This window comes from Bos taurus, chromosome 24 (assembly GCF_002263795.3).
Source record: "Bos taurus isolate L1 Dominette 01449 registration number 42190680 breed Hereford chromosome 24, ARS-UCD2.0, whole genome shotgun sequence".
NCBI lineage: Eukaryota > Metazoa > Chordata > Mammalia > Artiodactyla > Bovidae > Bos > Bos taurus.
This window is the reverse complement of record NC_037351.1, coordinates 16,215,171-16,234,832: the sequence shown is the minus strand read 5'-3', so window position 1 is coordinate 16,234,832 and position 19,662 is coordinate 16,215,171.

The window sequence follows — 19,662 nt, the reverse complement described above, 5'->3', positions numbered from 1 at the left end:
AATCATTCCGTGATAGTACACTTCCAATTATATTATGAGAATGACTTGAATAGAAATATAAACCCTTTGTGGATAAGAGTTGTGTCTTTTATCATTGTATTCCAGAGCCTAGAATATTATAGACTATCAGTAAAACTAAATTACTCCACATTGAACACAAATGGCTCTTGTCTTTTGGTAAGTAACAAAAGCAAAATATCAAAGAATATTTACATTATTATAAAAGATTTAAATGTATTAATTATAAGAGCAAGGATTCAAGATGTACAAAGAATGAAAATTATATCAAAATTAGATTGTTGTGATTATCAGGAATTTACATTTATCATTTCTTTCACTGTTGTTATAAATAAAAATTAAAAAGTGATACTATGTTCAATACTTAATTGTGTATAACAGATTTATGAATTATGAGTCAAATTGTCTAAAAAAAGATGCTATTTAACATTTTTTTTAAATTTTCATTTTCTGTAAGTCTATGACATCTAAGAATTGGGTCCCTTGAATAAATAAATAAAATCATTTGAGATCTAGCTTCTTAATCTACATAATGAAGATAATATCAGTGGGACACTATTTATTATAGTAGTAAAAGTATTTACTAAATGTGCATTCAAATAGCATGAAGGAGCTCTTTAATAATACAAACTAACCAAAAAAAAACAAGAAAAAAAAAATCAAGTAAACAGCCTAATCTTACACCTAATATAACTGAAAAAAAAAGAAAAATAACAACAACAGCAAAACCAAGGTTAGTAGAAGGAAAGTAGTAGTAAAAGAAACAAGTAGTAAAGCTGAGTACAGAAATAAATAAAATAAAGACTAAAAATGGAGGGAGGAGGGTTCAGGATGGGGAACACATACATGTATACCTGTGGCAGATTCATTTTGATATATGGCAAAATGAATACAATGTTATAAAGTTAAAAAATTAAATTAAATTAAATTAAAAAAATATATAACAGAAAAGATCAAAGAAACTAAGAGCTGATTTCTTGAAAAGATTAAAAAAAAATAAACCTTGGGCCAGACTCATTAAAAAAAAAAAAAAAAGACAAAAGAATCAAACTATCCATTCAGTTCAGTCACTCAGTCGTGTCCGACTCTTTGCGACCCCATGAATCGCAGCACGCCAGGCCTCCCTGTCCATCACCAACTCCCGGAGTTCACTCAGACTCATGTCCATAGAGTCAGTGATGGCGTCCAGCCATCTCATCTTCTGTCATCCCCTTCTCCTCCTGCCCCAAATCCCTCCCAGCATCAGAGTCTTTTCCAATGAGTCAACACTTCACATGAGGTGGCCAAAGTACTGGAGTTTCAGCTTTAGCATCATTCCTTCCAAAGAAATCCCAGGGCTGAGCTCCTTCAGAAAGGACTCTAAAGAGTCTTCTCCAACACCACAGTTCAAAAGCATCAATTCTTTGGTGCTCAGCCTTCTTCACAGTCCAACTCTCACATCCATACATGACCACAGGAAAAACCATAGCCTTGACTAGACGAACCTTTGTTGGCAAAGTAATGTCTCTGCTTTTGATGCTATCTAGGCTGGTCATAACTTTCCTTCCAAGGAGTAAGCGTCTTTTAATATCATGGCTGCAGTCACCATCTGCAGTGATTTTGGAGCCCAGAAAAATAAAGTCTGACACTGTTTCTGCTGTTTCCCCATCTATTTCCCATGAAGTGATGGGACCAGATGCCATGATCTTCGTTTTCTGAATGTTGAGCTTTAAGCCAACTTTTTCACTCTCCACTTTCACCTTCATCAAGAGGCTTTTTAGTTCCTCTTCACTTTCTGCCATAAGGGTGGTATCATCTGCATATCTGACGTTATTGATATTTCTCCTGGCAATCTTGATTCCAGCTTGTGCTTCTTCCAGTCCAGCGTTTCTCATGATGTAGTCTGCATAGAAGTTAAATAAACAGGGTGACAATATACAGCCTCGACGAACTCCTTTTCCTATTTGGAACCAGTCTGTTGTTCCATGTCCAGTTCTAACTGTTGCTTCCTGACCTGCATACAGATTTCTCAAGAGGCAGGTCAGGTGGTCTGGTATTCCCATCTCTTTCAGAATTATCCACAGTTTCTTGTGATCCACACAGTCAAAGACTTTGTCATAGTCAAGAAAGCAGAAATAGATGTTTTTTCTGGAACTTTCTTGCTTTTTCCATGATCCAGAGGATGTTGGCAATATGATCTCTGGTTCCTGGCCTTTTCTAAAACCAGCTTGAACATCAGGAAGTTCATGGTTCATGTATTGCTGAAGCCTGGCTTGGAGAATTTTGAGCATTACTTTACTAGTGTGTGAGATGAGTGCAATTGTGCGGTAGTTTGAGCATTCTTTGGCATTGCCTTTCTTTGGCATTGGAATGAAAACTGACCTTTCCCAGTCCTGTGGCCACTGCTGAGTTTTCCAAACTTGCTGGCATATTGAGTGCAGCACTTCCATAGTATCATCTTTCAGGATTTGAAATAGCTCAACTGGAATTCCATCACCTCCACTAGCTTTGTTCGTACTGATGCTTTCTAAGGCTCACTTGACTTCACATTCCAGGATGTCTGGCTCTAGATCAGTGATCACACCATCGTGTTTATCTGGGTTGTGAAGATCTTTTTTGTACAGTTCTTCTGTGTATTCTTGCCCCCTCTTCTTAATATCTTCTGCTTTTGTTAGGTCCATACCATTTCTGTCCTTTTTATAGCCCATCTTTGCATGAAATATTCCCTTGTTATCTCTCATTTTCTTGAAGAGATCTCTAGTCTTTCCCATTCTGTTGTTTTCCTCTATTTCTTTGCATTGATCACTGAGGAAGGCTTTCTTATCTGTTCTTGCTATTCTTTGGAACTCTGCAATCAGATGCTTATATCTTTCCTTTTCTCCTTTGCTTTTTGCTTCTCTTCTTTTCACAGCTATTTGTAAGGCCTCCACAGATGGCCATTTTGCTTTTCTGCATTTCTTTTCCATGGGGATGGTCTTGATCCCTGTGTCCTGTACAAGGTCACAAACCTCATTCCATAGTTCATCAGGCACTCTATTTATCAGATCTAGTCCCTTAAATCTATTTCTCACTTCCACTGTGTAATCATAAGGGATTTGATTTAGGTCATACCTGAATGGTCTACTGGTTTTCCCTACTTTCTTCAATTTAAGTCTGAATTTAGTAATAAGGAGTTCATGATCTGAGCCACAGTCTGCTCCTGGTTTGTTTTTGCTGACTTATAGAGCTTCTCCATATATGGCTAAGAACAATTACAATGGACATCACAGAAATACAAGGATCACAAGAGATTACTATGAGCAGTTGCATGACAGAAAAATGGATAACAGAAGAAACGGATAAATTCCTAGAGTACCAAGGATGATCAGGACAAAACACAAAATGAGAAGAATTTCATTACCTATATTGAAATTGAATTAGTAATAAAAATAAAACAAACAAGCCAAAAAAAGCAACAGCAAAAACAAAAAACAAAAGTTCCAGACCAGATGTTTTCACTAGATAATTCTATCAACCATTTGAAGAAGAGTTAACTACTATTTTTCTTAAACTATTCAAAAAATGGAAAAAAGGAAAAAAATGCTTCTGAATTCACTCTAAGAGACCAACATTATCTTGATACCAAAATTAGATAAAGACATTTCCAAAAGAAAAAAACAAAATTATAGACTGATATATTTGATGAATGTGTTACCATATGAAATATCCTTAACAAAACAAAAATCCTTAACAAAGCAAAAAATCCTTAACAAAACAAATAAAAAAAAATCCTTAGCCAATCTAATTAAACAATATATCAAAAGGATCACATGTTGATCAAATGTGATTAGTTCCAAGGATGCAACAATGGGTGGATGAAGCATAAGCTGGAATCAAGATTGCTGGGAAAAATGTCAGTAACCTCAGATAAGCAGATGATGCCACTCTAGTGGCAGAAAATGAAGAGGAACTTAAGACCCTCTAGATGAACATGAAAGAAGAAAGTGAAAAGCTGGCTTAAAGCTCAACATTCAAAAACAAAGATCATAGCATCTGGTCCTGTAACTTCATGGCAAATAGATGGGGAAACAATGGAAACAGTGACAGACTTAATTTTCTTGGGCTCCGAAATCATTGTGGATGGTGATTGCAGCCATGAAATTCAAAGATGCTTGAGAGTCCCTTCGACAGAAAGGAGACCAAACCAGTCAATCTTAAAGGAAATCAGTCCTGAATATTTATTGTAAGGACTGATGCTAAAGCTGAAACTCCACTACTTTGGCCACCTGATGTTAAGAGAAGACTCACTGTTAAATACCCTGATGCTAGGAAAGATTGAAGGAAGGAGAAGGGACCAACAGAGGATAAGATGGGTGAATGGCATCACCAACTCAATGGACATGAGTTTGAGCAAATTCCAGGAGATAGTGAAAGGCAGAGGAGTCTGGTGTGCTGCCATTCATGAGGATGCAAAAAGTCAAACACGACTGAGCAACTGGACAACAACAGCAGACTGTAAATCAATTAATGTGTTACACAGTATTACCAGGTTGAAACATAAAAATCTTATGATCATCTTCAATAGATTAAAAAAATCTTTTGATAAAATTCAGCATTCATTTATTATAAAAACTCAACAAGATGAGTATAGAAGCAACATGCCTCAATGTAATAAAGATCATGACAAATGTACAATTAACATCATGTTCAATGGTAAGAAGCTGAAATCATTTCCTCTAAAATCAGGAACTAAACAAGGATACTCACTATCACCACATTTATTCAACATAGTAGTAGGAATCCTAGCCACAACAATCAGACAAGAAAAAGAAATAAAAGGAACCCAAATTGGAAAGGAACAATAAAACTCTTACTGTTTACAGATGACATATATAGAAAATCATAAATATGCTAAAAGAAATTAGGACTAATAAATGAATTCATTAAAGTTACAGAATATAAAATTATATGCATAAATCTCTTTCATTTCCATATACTAACAATAAGCTATCAGAAACAGTTTAAGAAAAAAATGTCATTTACTATCACACACACAAAAAAATAGTAAAATACTTAGGAATAAACCTAACCAAAGACATAAAAGACTTGTATTCATAAAACTATAAGACATTATTAAGGAAATCAAAGAGGACAAACAAACACACACAAAGGAAAGATATACCATGTTCATGAATTTAAAGGATTAATGTTATTAAAATGATCATACTATCCTGCAAAAGCAATCTGCAGAATCAAATAAATTTCTGTCAAAATAGAATGGTATTTTGCATACTACAACAAATATTTCTAAAATTTGTATGGAAACACAAAGGACCCTGAATAGCCAAACTATTCTTGAGAAAGAAGAACAAAAATGGAGATACCAAGCTCCCTGATTTCAAACTATACCTCAAAGCTACAGTCAACAAATGGTATGGTATATTCACTAAAACAGGCAAACAGATCAATGAAATGGAATAGAAAACCCTGAAATGTAACCACATTTAAATGGTCAGCTAATCCATGACAAAGTAGGCAAAAATATACAATTGGAAAAACAGTCTCTTCAATAAATGTTGTTGGGAAAAATGTATAGCTATATGGCAAAATAGTAAAACTGGATGAATTTCTCACACTATATACAAAAATAAAGTCAAAATGGGTTAAAGACTTAAATGTATGACCTGAAAACCTAAAACTCCTAGAAGGAAACAAAGGCAGTATTCTAATCAATAATTTTTTCACCATGTCTTCTCAGGCAGGAGAAACAAAAGCAAAAAATAAACAATGGTACTACATCAAACTAAAAAGCTTTTCCACAGCAAAGGAAACTATCAATCAAATGAAAAGACTGCCTATTGAAAGGGTGAAGATATTTGGAAATGGCATACCCAATAAGAAATTAATATTCTAAATATATAAATAATTCATACAACTCAACATCAAAAACAAACAAACCAAAAGCAACCCAACTGAAAAGTGATCAGAGAACATGAATAGACATTCTTTTTTCAAAAAAGACATAGAGATGGTCAGCAGGCAATGAAAAGATGCTCAACAATGCTAATCATCATGGAAATGCACATCAAAATGACAATGAGACATCACCTCAAACGTGTAAGAATAACTATTATAAAAGAAAAAAAAAGACAATCAATAAATAACAAGCTTTGGATAGGATGTGGGGAAAAAAAGGACCTTAGTACAGTGTTGGTAGGAATGTAAGTTGGTGCAGTTTTTATGGGGGAAAAAAAAAAACTATGGAGGTTCCTCAAAAAACTAAAAAAAAAAAAGTACCATATAATCCAGAAATTCCACTTTCTGAGGAAAATAAAACTAAATCCAAGAGATATATGAACGTCTATGTTCATTGCAGCATTTCTTTTTCATAAAAATAAAGATATGAAAGCAACCAAAGTGTCCATCATTGATGAATGGATAAAGAAGGTGTGGTAAATATATATACAATGGAATTGAACAGTATCTTGCTAAGTAAAATAAGTCAGACAGAGATATAGATAGCATAGATATAGATAGCAGGTGATTGCCAGAGGAGAAGGTAGTGGGGGCAGGGGGTGGGGATACATAGGTGAGGGAGAGTAAGAGGAGTAAACTTCTAGGTAGAAAATAAATGAGTTAAGGGGATGAAATGCACAGCATGTGGAATGTAGTAAATAATACTGTGATATCTTTGCATGGTGATGGATAGGAACTAGACTAATCAAGGTGATCTAATTTTACAATGTATCAAAACATTGAATCACTGTGTTCTGCACCTGGAACTAAAATAGAATTTTAGGTTAATTTTATTTAAAATAGGGCTTCCCTGGTATCTCAGGTGGTAAAGGGTCTTCCTACAATGTGGGAGACCCAGATTTGATCCCTGAGCCAGGAAGATTCCGTGGAGAAGGAAATGGCAACCCACTCCAGTATTCTCCTCTGGAAAATCCCATGGATGGAGGAGTCTAGCAGGCTCCTTGGGGTTGCTCCATGGGATTCCAAAGAGTCAGACATGACTGGACAATTAACACTTCCTTACTTATTTAAAGTAACCCAAATTCATAGAAAAAGAGATCAGACCTGTTGTTTACCAGAGACGGAGAGTAGAGGGAATTAAGTGAAGGTAGTCAAAAGCCACACTTCTTGGTGTAAGATATATAAGTACTAGGAATGTAACGTACAACATGATTAATACTATTAAGAACACAGCTTATTATATATGAAGGTTGTTGGAAGAATAAATACTAAGAGTTCTCATAAAAATCAATTATTTATTTCCTCTTCTTCTACAAAGGCTCCATTCACTTTGCAGACAAGTCACTAATATTAGGGATATTACTCTATGCCTAAATATGTATTTAAGATTTACTACATAAAGACACTGTGTCAGTTGTTCAATAAATATTTGTTGAATGAGCTAAGGACAAATATACAGAATTATGTATTCTAAATGTAATCTACAACTTGCATTAAATAATTTAAATATTTCATATCTAAAAGCTACACAGGGACTTTTTACCAAGTACTAATGGCATGCTAGATAGCAAATGATTAAAAAAGTGAAAAGCATAGCCTTGGCCTTCAAGGGTTTGAGATTTTCTTTGGAAGAAATACATACGTGAACCAAAGGACAAATTATGTTGTAAAACATGTTACATTACATATTGAGGCTTGCACAAATGCAGTGATTGACTGTAACCCTGGGAAATGGCTTCACAGCAGAGATGAACTATAATAGGGGCATGGTTGATTGAGATATTAAAAAATAATTTCTTTTTTGAGCCCAAAGGACAATGGGACACAAAAATCAGCATGAGAAAGACATTGAGGGAAATAAGTGTTAATCAGGTCCTGGCGGGTGGGGGAAGGGGAGAAATTCCTGTCACACAGGAGAGGGAAGTAATGGAGGTTGAGTATGGCTGCTGCTGCTGCTGCTAAGTCGCTTCAGTCGTGTCCGACTCTGTTCGACCCCATAGACGGCTGCCCACCAGGCTCCCTCATCCCTGGGATTCTCCAGGCAAGAACGTTGGAGTGGATTGCCATTTCCTTCTCCAATGCATGAAAGTGAAAAGTGAAAGTGAAGTTGCTCAGTCATGTCTGACTCTTAGCTACCCCATGGACTGCAGCCTACCAGGCTCCTCTGTCCATGGGATTTTCCAGGCAAGAGTACTGGAGTGGGGTGCCATTGCCTTCTCCTGATTATGGCAGTCATGCCATTCTTTAGGTGGCACACAAATATAAGCGGCAGGGAAGTTTTCTCAGGTGACTACAGCACAAAGGCAGGGAGCTAGTGCCAGTGACATTTAAAACAGCAAACTGAAGACAGGTTATATTGGGAAACGCTTTCCAGGAAAAAATGAGTGAGAATAGGACTGAGATAAATATCAGTTCTGCAGGGAAAAACCAAATAGGTGCATACAAAAATCTCATCTTTGACTTTGCTGCTGCTGCTGCTAAGTCACTTCAGTCATGTCTGACTCTGTGCGACCCCATAGACGGAAGCCCACCAGGCTCCCCCGTCCCTGGGATTCTCCAGGCAAGAACACTGGAGTGGGTTGCCATTTCCTTCTCCAATGCATGAAAGTGAAACGTGAAAGGGAAGTCGCTCAGTCGTGTCCAAAGCTGAAAATATAGGTATAGCATTACTGGGCTATGAGACTGCAGCTCTGGGAAGGCAGCTAATTTTATTTTACTTGGACATTGAATGAGGATGAACCTTGAATGGAGCTACAGTTGAGCTTAGCTGAGGGAAGCTGTTTCCCCATCTATCTGCCATGAAGTGATGAGAGAAGATGCCATCATCTTAGTTTTCTGAATGTTGAGTTTTAAACCAACTTTTTCACTCTCCTCTTTCACTTTCATCAAGAGGCTCTTTAGTTCTTCTTCACTTTCTGCCATAAGGGTGGTGTCATCTACATATCTGAGATTATTGATATTTCTCCTGGCAATCTGATTCCAGCTTGTGCTTCATCCAGCCTAGCGTTTCTCACGATGTACTCTGCATAGAAGTTAAATAAGCAGGGTGACAATATACAGCCTTGACGTACTCCTTTTCCTATTTGGAACCAGTCTGTTGTTCCATGTCCAGTTCTAACTGTTGCTTCCTGACCTTTACATAGGTTTCTCAAGAGGCAGGTCTGGTATTCCCATGTCTTTCAGATTTTTCCACAGTTTATTGTGATCCACACAGTCAAAGGCTTTGGCATAGTCCATAAAGCAGAAATAGATGTTTTTCTGGAACTCTCTTGCTTTTTCCATGATCCAGCAGATGTTGGCAATTTGATCTCTGGTTCCTCTGCCTTTTCTAAAGCCAGCTTGAACATCTGGTAGTTCATGGTTCACATACTGCTGAAGCTTGGCTTGGAGAATTTTGAGCATTATTTTACTAGTGTGTGAGATGAGTACAAACATGTGGTAGTTTGAGCATTCTTTGGCATTGCTTTTCTTTGGGAATGGAATGAAAACTGACCTTTCCCAGTCCTGTGGCCACTGCTGAGTTTTCCAAATTTGCTGGCATATTGAGTGCAGCACTTTCATAGTATCATCTTTTAGTATTTTAAATAGCTCAACTGGAATTCCATCACCTCCACTCACTTTGTTCATAGTGATACTTCCTAAGGCCCACTTGACTTCACATTCCAGGATGTCTGGCTCTATGGGCATGATCATACTGTCATGATTATCTGACATGAAGATCTTTTTTTGTATAGTTCTTCTGTGTATTATTGCCACCTCTTCTTAATATCTTCTGCTTCTGTTAGGTCCATATGATTTCTGTCCTTTTTGTATCCATCTTTGCATGAAATGTTCCTTTGATATCTCTAATTTTCTTGAAGAGATCTCTAATCACTTCATGGCAAATACATGGGGAAACTGGAAACAGTGACAGACTTCATTTTTTTCTCCCAAATCACTGTAGATTGTGACTGCAGCCATGAAATTAAAAGATGCTTGCTCCTTGGAGGAAAAGTTATGACTAACCTAGACAGTATATTAAAAAGCAGAGACATTACTTTGCCAACAAAGGTCCATCTAGTCAAAGCTATGGTTTTTCCAGGAGTCATGTATGGATGTGACAGCTGGACTATAAAGAAAGATGAGCACTGTAGAACTGATAGTTTTGAACTAGAGTGTTGGAGAAGACTCTTGAGAGTCCCTTGGACTGCAAGGAAACCAACCAGTCCATCCTAGAGCAAATCAATCCTGAATATTCATTGGAGGGACTGATGCTGAAGATGAAACTGCAATACTTAGGCTGCTTGATGCAAAGAACTGACTCATTTGAAAAGACCCTGATGCTGGGAAAGACTGAACACAGGAGGAGGACAAGGGGATGACAGAGGATAAGATGGCTGGATGGCATCACCGATTCAATGGACATGAGTTTGAGTAAGCTCCAGGAGTTGGTGATGGACAGGGAGGCCTGGCGTGCTGCAGTTCATGACGTCACGAAGAGTCGGACATGACTGAGCAACTGAACTGAATTGTAATGAGGGAAGCTAGAAAAGTCTGAATTGAAAGAATCTAGTCAAAATTGACATTAATGAGCATGGTTGAGGAATAAAAAGTTTAGAGTTAGTTATGATATCTAATACTTAGGATATTGGCAAAAATAAGTTGATGGTATCACTTTTTAGTGTATATCTTTATCTCCACTTAAAATACAAGATCATATTCTGCTTTACTAGTATCAGTCAGTCAGTTCAGTCTCTCAGTTGTGTCCGACTCTTTGCGACCCCATGAATTGCAGCACGCCAGGCCTCCCTGTCCATTACCAACTCCCAGAGTTCATGCAAACCCATGTCCATCGAGTTGGTGATGCCATCCAGCCATTTCATCCTCTGTCGTCTCCTTCTCCTCCTGCTCCCAGTCCTTTCCAGCATCAGAATCTTTTCCAATGACTCATAGTCCTAGTCATTTTCAACTGGTAATTACAAAACTTCTTCCTCTTCCCCAAGGAGAGACAATCCATTTTGCAAATATACAAATAAATAAAGGCACCAGTGGAGCTAAACCTAAGAGCTTTTAGAGAACCGATAAAATTTGATTAAATTCTTCTTTTGCTGTTATTATGTTTTCATCACCTTTGTCATTGTGTCTACACTTCTGAACTCCACTTGGGAGCAGCAGTAACAAGCTATCACAAAACTGGCTTTTCTCACTCTAATTCCAACATGCCAGAAGCAGCAAACACAGGAAATCTCAGGAGAAAACTCCTTGTCATACAATTTACTGCCCAATTTTACAAACCCAAGAGGTTTAGCTACTAGTGTTTTCCAGTGTTTCAAAAAGCTTACTAGTTTGGGGCTATTTATCCATAAGAAACTTCTAAATATGCAAGATCAAAACCATGGGTTTTCAGCTTAGAGTATACTGATGAATATTCTTTGATGGTTTCAGGGAAAGAGAGGAGTTCAATATTTAGAAGATGCCGTATGATTCTACTTCTCTGTTACTACCTAATATTTATAGTGAAAACTACCATAGCAGAGCTAAAAGAGACCTTGGAGTAATCTGATTTAATGAGCTCATTTTGCAAAACGGCCTGAAAATGAGTTACCCAAGATCACACAGTTATTTAGGACAAGAATAGAAATGAGACTCTGGGTTTATAGCTCTGCACAGGTATACACTCCATTCAAAAATCGAATTGACTTCACTTTAAAAGGAGCCCAAAGCTGTTCTACAAAAGAAGTAAAACGCACAATATTTTTCCTCAATAGCCTTACTCTGTCTGCAAAATACACGGGAATAAAGCAGATGATTCTTTTTAACTACATTTGATTCTAACCTGAACTGAATACACTGAAATAGTAAATGTGTACTCTGGAAAAGTTGTTAAAAGTGGCCTTTAAGTTGATCCCTGAAGGATGGCAAAGAGATGTATGGGTAGATATGTGGATCTTTCTTTACTATAATATGTGAATGAAAGTGTGAAAGCTATGGAATTTTAAAAAATGGGAATGAATATTGTTGTTGTTCAGTCACCAAGTCGTGTCCAACACTTTGCAACCCTATAGATATGAATAGTATATATAAATGTAATAAAGACAGGAGAAAATGTATATAGTCATATTTATAAATGAATAGGATTTAAACAGCTTAGTGATAAAAAAAGGATTTTAATTTACTTTTAAAATCTTCTTCTGGAGTTATCAAAGTAGCCTGAAGTAAGGTAGATTTATACCTGTAAGTATCAAGAACTAGTACAGATCCACTTTAAACACGTGAAGTTTTAATGCAATCACATGTGAGAAGATAACTATATAGTTATTACTTTTTTACATTAATAATTTTGGTTTTGAGATAGTCAATACTCACAAGACACTAAAAAAAAAAAAAAAAAAGTACAACTCTTAAGTAATTAACTTCCCCTCACTTTCTCCAGTGATAACATCTTATGTAAGTATAGTATTAGAACCAGGATTTTACACTGGTAAAATACTATTATTTAAACTATAATTCCATTATTTAATTATCCATTATGAAATATGTCTTACTGATTGACCCAAGAACTAGCAAAAACAAGAAAATTCATTTAATACCTGTTCTGGTGGTAATTGTTCAGTCACTAATTCCATGTCCAACTCTTTTTAACCACATGGACTGCAGCACACCAGGCTCCTCCGTCCTTCACTATCTCTAAGACTTTGCTCAAATTCAGGTCCAGTGAGTTGGTGATGCTATCTCACCATCTCGTCTTTTGCCTTCTCTTTCTTCTTTTGCCTTAATCTTTCCCAGCATCAAGGTCTTTTCCAAGGAGTCAGCCTTTTGCATCAGGGAGTCAAAATATGGGAGCTTCAGCTTCAACATCAGTATCAGTATTTCCAATGAATAATGAGGGTTGATTTCCTTTAGGATTGACTGGTTTGATCTCTTTGCAGTCCAAGGGACTCTCAGAAGTCTTCTCTAGAACCATAATTCAAAAGTAGCAGTTCTTTAGCACTCAGACTTCCTTATGGTCCAACTCTCACATCCATATGACTACTCGAAAAATCATAGCTTTACTAGATGGACCTTTGTCAGCAAAGTAACGTCTCTGCTTTTTAATATGCTGTCTAGGTTTGTCATAGCTTTCCTTCCAAGAAGCAAATGTATTTTAATTTCATGGCTTTGGTCACCATCTGCAGTTATTTTGGAGTCCAAGAAAATAAAATTTGTCACTGTTTCCACTTTTCCCCCTTCAATTTTCTTTGAAGTGATGGAACTGGATGCTATTATCTTAGTTTTCTGATTGTTGAATTTCAATCCAACTGTTTCACTCTCCTCTTTCACCTTCATCAAGAGGCTTTTTAGTTTTTCTTCACTTTCTGCCACTAAAATGGTATAATCTACATATATGAGGTTGTTGATATTTCTCCAGGCAATCTTGATTCCAGCTTGTGATTTTTCCAGTCCAGCATTTTGCATAATGTACTCTGCATATAAGTTAAATAAGCAGGATAACAATATACAGCTTTGTCATACTCCTTTCTCAACTTGGAACCAGTCAGTAGTTCCATGTCTGGTTCTGTTATTTCTTGACTCAAATACAGGTTTCTCAGTAGACAGGTAAGGTGGTCTGTTACTCCCATGTCTTTCAGAATTTTCCACAGTTTGTTGTGATCCACAAGTCAAAGGCTTTTTCTTAGTCAGTGAAGCAGAAGTGGATGTTTATTCTGGAACTCCCTTGCTTTCTCCTTGCTTTGATCCAAAAATGTTGTCAATTTAATCTCTTGTTCCTCTGCTTTTTCTAAACCCAGCTTGTACATCTGGAAGTTCTCAGTTCATGTACTGCTGAAGCCTAGCTTTAAGGTTTATGAGCATAACCTTACTATCACGTATGTGCATGCATACTAAGTCCCTTCAGTCATGTTGGCTCTTTGTGATCTTATGGACTGCAGCCAGTCAGGCTCCTCTGTCCGTGGGATTATTCAAGCAAGAATAGTTTTACCATGTCCTCCTCCAGGGGATCTTCCTGACTCAGGGCTGGAACCTATGTCTCCTGCATTGGCAGGTGGGTTCTTTACCAGTAGTGCCACCCGGAAAGCTCTACTAGCATGTGAAATGAGTGCAATTGTATGGTAGTTTGAATATTTGGGGACATTGCCCTTCTTTGAAGTTGGAATGAAAACTGATCTTTTCTAGTTCTGTGGTCACTGCTGAGTTTTCTAAATTTGCTGACATATTGAGTGCAGCACTTATTAGCATCATCTTAAGATTTTTGTCAATATCTCAGCTGAAATTCTGTCACTTCAACTAGCTTTGTTTGTTTGCTTTAGTTAGGGTGCCTTCAACACACAAAATGGTTATTGAAAAGATTTTTAAAGATAATTTTTAAAGTTGTGATAAGGATTAGGAGAAAAATGGCATGAGATAGGGCAGCTTCCTGTAGGTAGCAATGGTAGCCATTAATAACTCTAAGCTTAAGGTGTAAGTGAGGAAGAAGTTATGAGACCCAAGAGAGCTATACTGATGCAGTGGTACTTCACACAGGAACTGGTCACTTTTGGACAAGAAATGCAGCTACTATATGCCTGTGGCCCTTCAGAAATCAAGCTGGAAAATATATCCCCCTACTCATCTCTGCTCAATCATTCTAGTCTTCTGTTAATTCCTCCAATTGTACAAAACAACCAGAAACTAGAGGATAAGAGAGAGCAGTTGACCAATTCAGTACAAGTTATCTTCCCTAAACACTGCAGAGTGAGAAGAACAGACAATAAGTCCAGGAGGGAAAATAGAGGATGTCCAGTAAAGTACTTCAAATTCAAAATAAACAACCCTAAGTACTGTATGAAGTAACTATATATTAATTGCCAATTCAACAATGTTTGGATTTGTGGGCCAACTTGATAGAAGATGTATACTATTAATTTACCTGTATCACTGCAGCTTTACTATCCATGTTCTAACTCTTCAATGTAATATCAGGGTATAAAATGAGATTCATGTGAGATGAAGTTTAGATCTTATGTGGTTAGCAGTAGGTCATGACATAAATAATAGTAATTGCATCAGAACACTCTCATCTTATATCTTCTAATCTTTATGAATGCAAGAAATTCATAAACAATTGGCCTAGTTTTTCCTTCTGAAGTTTAAATAATCTTTCCCCTTACTCTAAATTTATTTTTGCTGAAGTTACTAAGTTAATTTAATGGAGGAAGTGTTGTTTTCTTAGCAAATGACACTGGAACAGCTTTATATTCATGCATACACATAGACACGAACTCACAAAAAGAAAGCTAAGAAACAAACAAAACAAAAATTTTGATCCATACATTAAAAGTAATTCAAAATGGATTACAAATTTATCATCAAGAAACTTGATGAAGAAAATAAGAGGAATCTTTGTAACCCTGAATTGGGCAAAGTGTTCTTAGTTAAAAACATGATTGATTAAAAATGAAAAACTGTACTGCATCAATATTAAAAATTATTTTCATCAAAAGACACTGACAGAATGAAAGGAAAAGCCATCACTAGAGAAAAATAAATTTGTAAAACAAATATCTAATAACAAATTTGTGTCCTAAGTATAGAAAGAATACTCAAAGCTCATAAAGGAGAATTTTTAACACGCAAAGTATTTGAATAGAGATTTGAAAGGCAAATAAGTATGTGAAAATATGTTAAATATAGTTAATCACGAGGAAAATCTAAATTATAATTACAACCAGATACCACTACACATTATTAAAATGTCAAAAACTAAAAATACCAATAATGCCAAATATTGGTAATGATATAGAAGAATTGGAATGACTGCTTTGGAAACAGACTTTTTAAAAAATTTTTGAAAAGCTAAACTCATACCTACCATATTAACAAATATTCTACTCATTACTAAACATTTATACCTCCAGACTGGTATAGTTCATATTAAGACTTGTATAGGTATGTTCACTGTGGCTCTATTTATAATAGAAAAAATCTGGGAATAATCCAAATAAGTAAATGGATAAACAAATTATATAGATATAATGTAAAGTATTCAGCAGTAAAATATCAGGTACTATTGATTTATAACATGTGGGTAAATATAATAATAGATATTTGAATATATACTATATAATTCCACTCAAAAATAAAGATCTAGTAAATCCAATCCAATCTATAGTGACAGAAAGCAGATCCATGATTTCCTGGATACAATTAGGAGGCAGTACCAAAGGGGGAAAGTTAATCTTTGGGAGATTATGGGTGTGTTCACAATATTAATCATGGTTGTTTCACTAGTGTGTACATATCTCAAACCTAAATAAATTATGCTCTTTTAATATGTACAGCTCATGGTGTATTGATTATATCTCACTTATACACAAATAAATAATTCTTCCTTCTTTTACTTGCTTCCATTTTTACCACAAAGTCCACTCTATCTTATATTTCAACTTTTCAACCCTTCTATTGATATAAAAAGACTTGCATCTCATAAAATAACAAGTTAAGATATTTAAATTAAGTACTAATACATAAAGTCTGATATAATTAAACCATAAAAATTTTATCAAATGTACCTGACTATTATGTTAAAAACATCAGTCTTTGTTCCCCTCGCCTCTAAGAGATTGTAAAATCTCTCAGTGCTCTATGAACTTAATTTTAGTACAATTTTAATTTTAGTATTTAATTTTAGTACAATTTTGACAAGATAACCTTTTGAGATGCAATTTTAAATGACTGAATGACACCCTATCTTAAAAAAAAAAAAATAGGAGTTTGGTACTGAAGACAATACATAAATTTGTATGAAGTTTTGTAAGAGCTGTAGAAACTCATTATCACAACCATAGGACCAAATAGGCAAGGAACTGCCTGCATCTATAATCTGGGCAGTAAGAGTGGTGACAGTATAGATTACAATTAGGGCAGCTACAAAACCCCAGAGAGATAAAGGAGCAAGGCCTATTTGAGGTGGATGGAAATCATTTGATTATTTCATCCTATAGCCATGTATCCCCTTGCCTTTTGTACTCACCTGACACTCCTTCTTTTAGCCAGTCAATTGACTGTTTTATTCTGCAGTTAACGGGTTTCCTGTTGCTCCTTTGTGCTCTGCCTGGTTTCTGCTATCTCTCTTTCTCCTGCACATGGCTACCTCAGAAAGGTAGCTTTCATGCCTAAACGATGGGGTAAACACCAGTGTGAGAGACCACTGGTTCCTATTCAGAAAAATGCTATTGAAATTCTAGCTGGTTTCCTCAAGATCTCACTGAAGTGTAGCTACTTCTTCATTCTTTTTGCTCCAGAGGAGATTTTTTTTTTTTTTTTTTCTTAAGACGCTAGCTGGTCTGTTAAAACCTTTTCCTCTTAAGTTGTACCACTGCATGGCTTCCATTATGAACATGGTTAAATAATTCTTAATGAATCCTCCTTTATCACAAAGACTCAGCTCTTGTGAGGAGGATTTGCTAGTTTTAATTCTATATGGAAACAAATGGGTCACCAAATTGTTCTGTGCTCTTACTGACAAGATATGTTGTCATCATTTAATTACATTAAATTCTCATTTTTTTGAAAGTCTTCTTTAAGGTATGTGACTAAACATACTGGCTATAAGGGAAATGGTGGGGGGGGAAATATATATATATATATATAATATGTCCAGGGTCCTGAATTGGACTTGAAGAGGCAATTATTTAAAGGGCTGAGCTCTGGTTGAGTTTGTGCCAGGTAACATGAGACTTCAGAGTTAAATTCTTCATAGAAACCAAGTGCTTCTCAGAATTGGAGGATACAGTTCAGTTCAGTCACTCACTTTTGTCTGACTCTTTGCGAGCATGTATTAAAGTGGCCAGAAGGTCATAATTATCCAGCATTTAGGGATGTTTCCATTTGAAGACAGATCATTTAGAATTCTACTTGAGGAAAGGCCCTGAAGAGCTACAGCGTGCATCAGTGATCTTCCTCGGAAAGCGACTCCACTTCTGGCCTGTATGAATCAATTGTTAACTAACCACACAGTGTGTTCTACAGTGGTCTTAAATTTTAACTAAAGTATTTCTTCTGTATGCTTATCTTGTGTTTCCCCAAGCAAATTATAAGATTCTCAGAGGTAAAGCCCATATATGCTTGGCTTACAAAAGGAGGTTGAACATTCCCTTCTTATGGTTTGTGGCCAGTAAATATGTTAATTGTTTATAAGTTATTGAAACTTATAATTAATAGTGCCTGTATGACAAATAAGCATGATATAATTAAAGGGGTATTATAAAACCTTAAAAAATTAGGGCACATTAAAAAGAAGTCTTGCTTAAGGGACAAGTGTAGAAGGGGCATAAAGCATCCTATGTTATGGACACTGAATTAGTTCAAAAGATAGGGAAAAATAATACTACTGGATGAAAAGGAACCCCATGTATTTAGGAGGCTTTCCTAACTTTTGAAGTTAAAAGAATGGAGCAATAAGTACAGTATCAAAAATTTGTGGATTTTATTAACTTTCCTAGATCTTATGAGAATTTGCATCTTGGGTTTTAGACTTGGTATATTCCTATGATCCTGTTCGATTGAAAAAGAAAAAGGGCACATAATAGATGATATATATATTTCCTGTGACTGCTATAACAAATAACCAAAAACTTGGTGGCTTATAACAGCAAAAAATGTTTCCCCTATTACTACTGTGGAGACCAGAAGCCTGTATCACTGGTACAACATCAAGGTGTTAGCAGAGCACACTTCCTCTGGCATTTCTAGGAGAGAAAGTTTTCCTTGCCTCTTCCAGCTTGTGGCAGTCCGTAGCTTTCCACGCTTGTTCCTGGATACTAGGAACAGTGGTTCCATTACCTCTCCCCTTCTGTCTATGTGTAAAACCTCTATGTGCCTTTCTCTTATGAGGACTCTTGTGGTTGCATTTAGGGTACACCCAAATAAATCAGTACAATTCATTGATCTCAAGACCTTTTTCTTAATAACGTATGCAAAGATTTTTTTTTTTTTCCAAATGAGGTAACATGTACAAGTTGCAAAAATTATGTTTTGATATCTTTGGAAGTAATTATCAACCTATCATAATAGGTGTCTTTGCTGTTGCTGCTATTAAAAGTAACACATTTATAACTTGGCTTTGTGATTAGACAGAACTAAGTTCACATCCTTGTATGATCAAAGTCATATTGAAGATTATATATCTTCATGCTTCAATGTCCCCATCCGTTAAATGGGGTATGCATGAGTCATATCTCACAATATTGTCATAATTATTAAATAGAACAGGGTATATAAAGCTTCTGCACAGTTTGGACTAGGTAATTTCTCAATAAATTATACTTTGAATTATTTTTATAAAGTTAATAAACCCTCGGACTTATTCAAAACAAAATGCCAGCTAGTCTAAGGGTTTGTTTTTGTTCAGTCACTCAGTTGTGTCCGACTCTTTGTAACCCCATGGACTGCAGCACTCTGGGCTTCCCTGTCCTTCAACATCTCTCGGAGTTTGCCCAAACTCATGTCCACTGAGTTGGTGATGCCATCCAACCATTTCACTCTCTGTTCCCTTCTCCTCCTGCCTTCAATCCTTCCCAGCATCAAGGTCTTTTCCAATGAGTCAGCTCTTCACATTAGGTGGACAAAGTATTGAAGCTTCAGCTTCAGTCCTTCCAATGAATATTCAGGGCTTATTTCCTTTAGGATTGACTAGTTTGATCTCCTTGCTGTCCAAGGGACTCTCAAGAGTCCAAGGGTTACAAAAGTCATTAA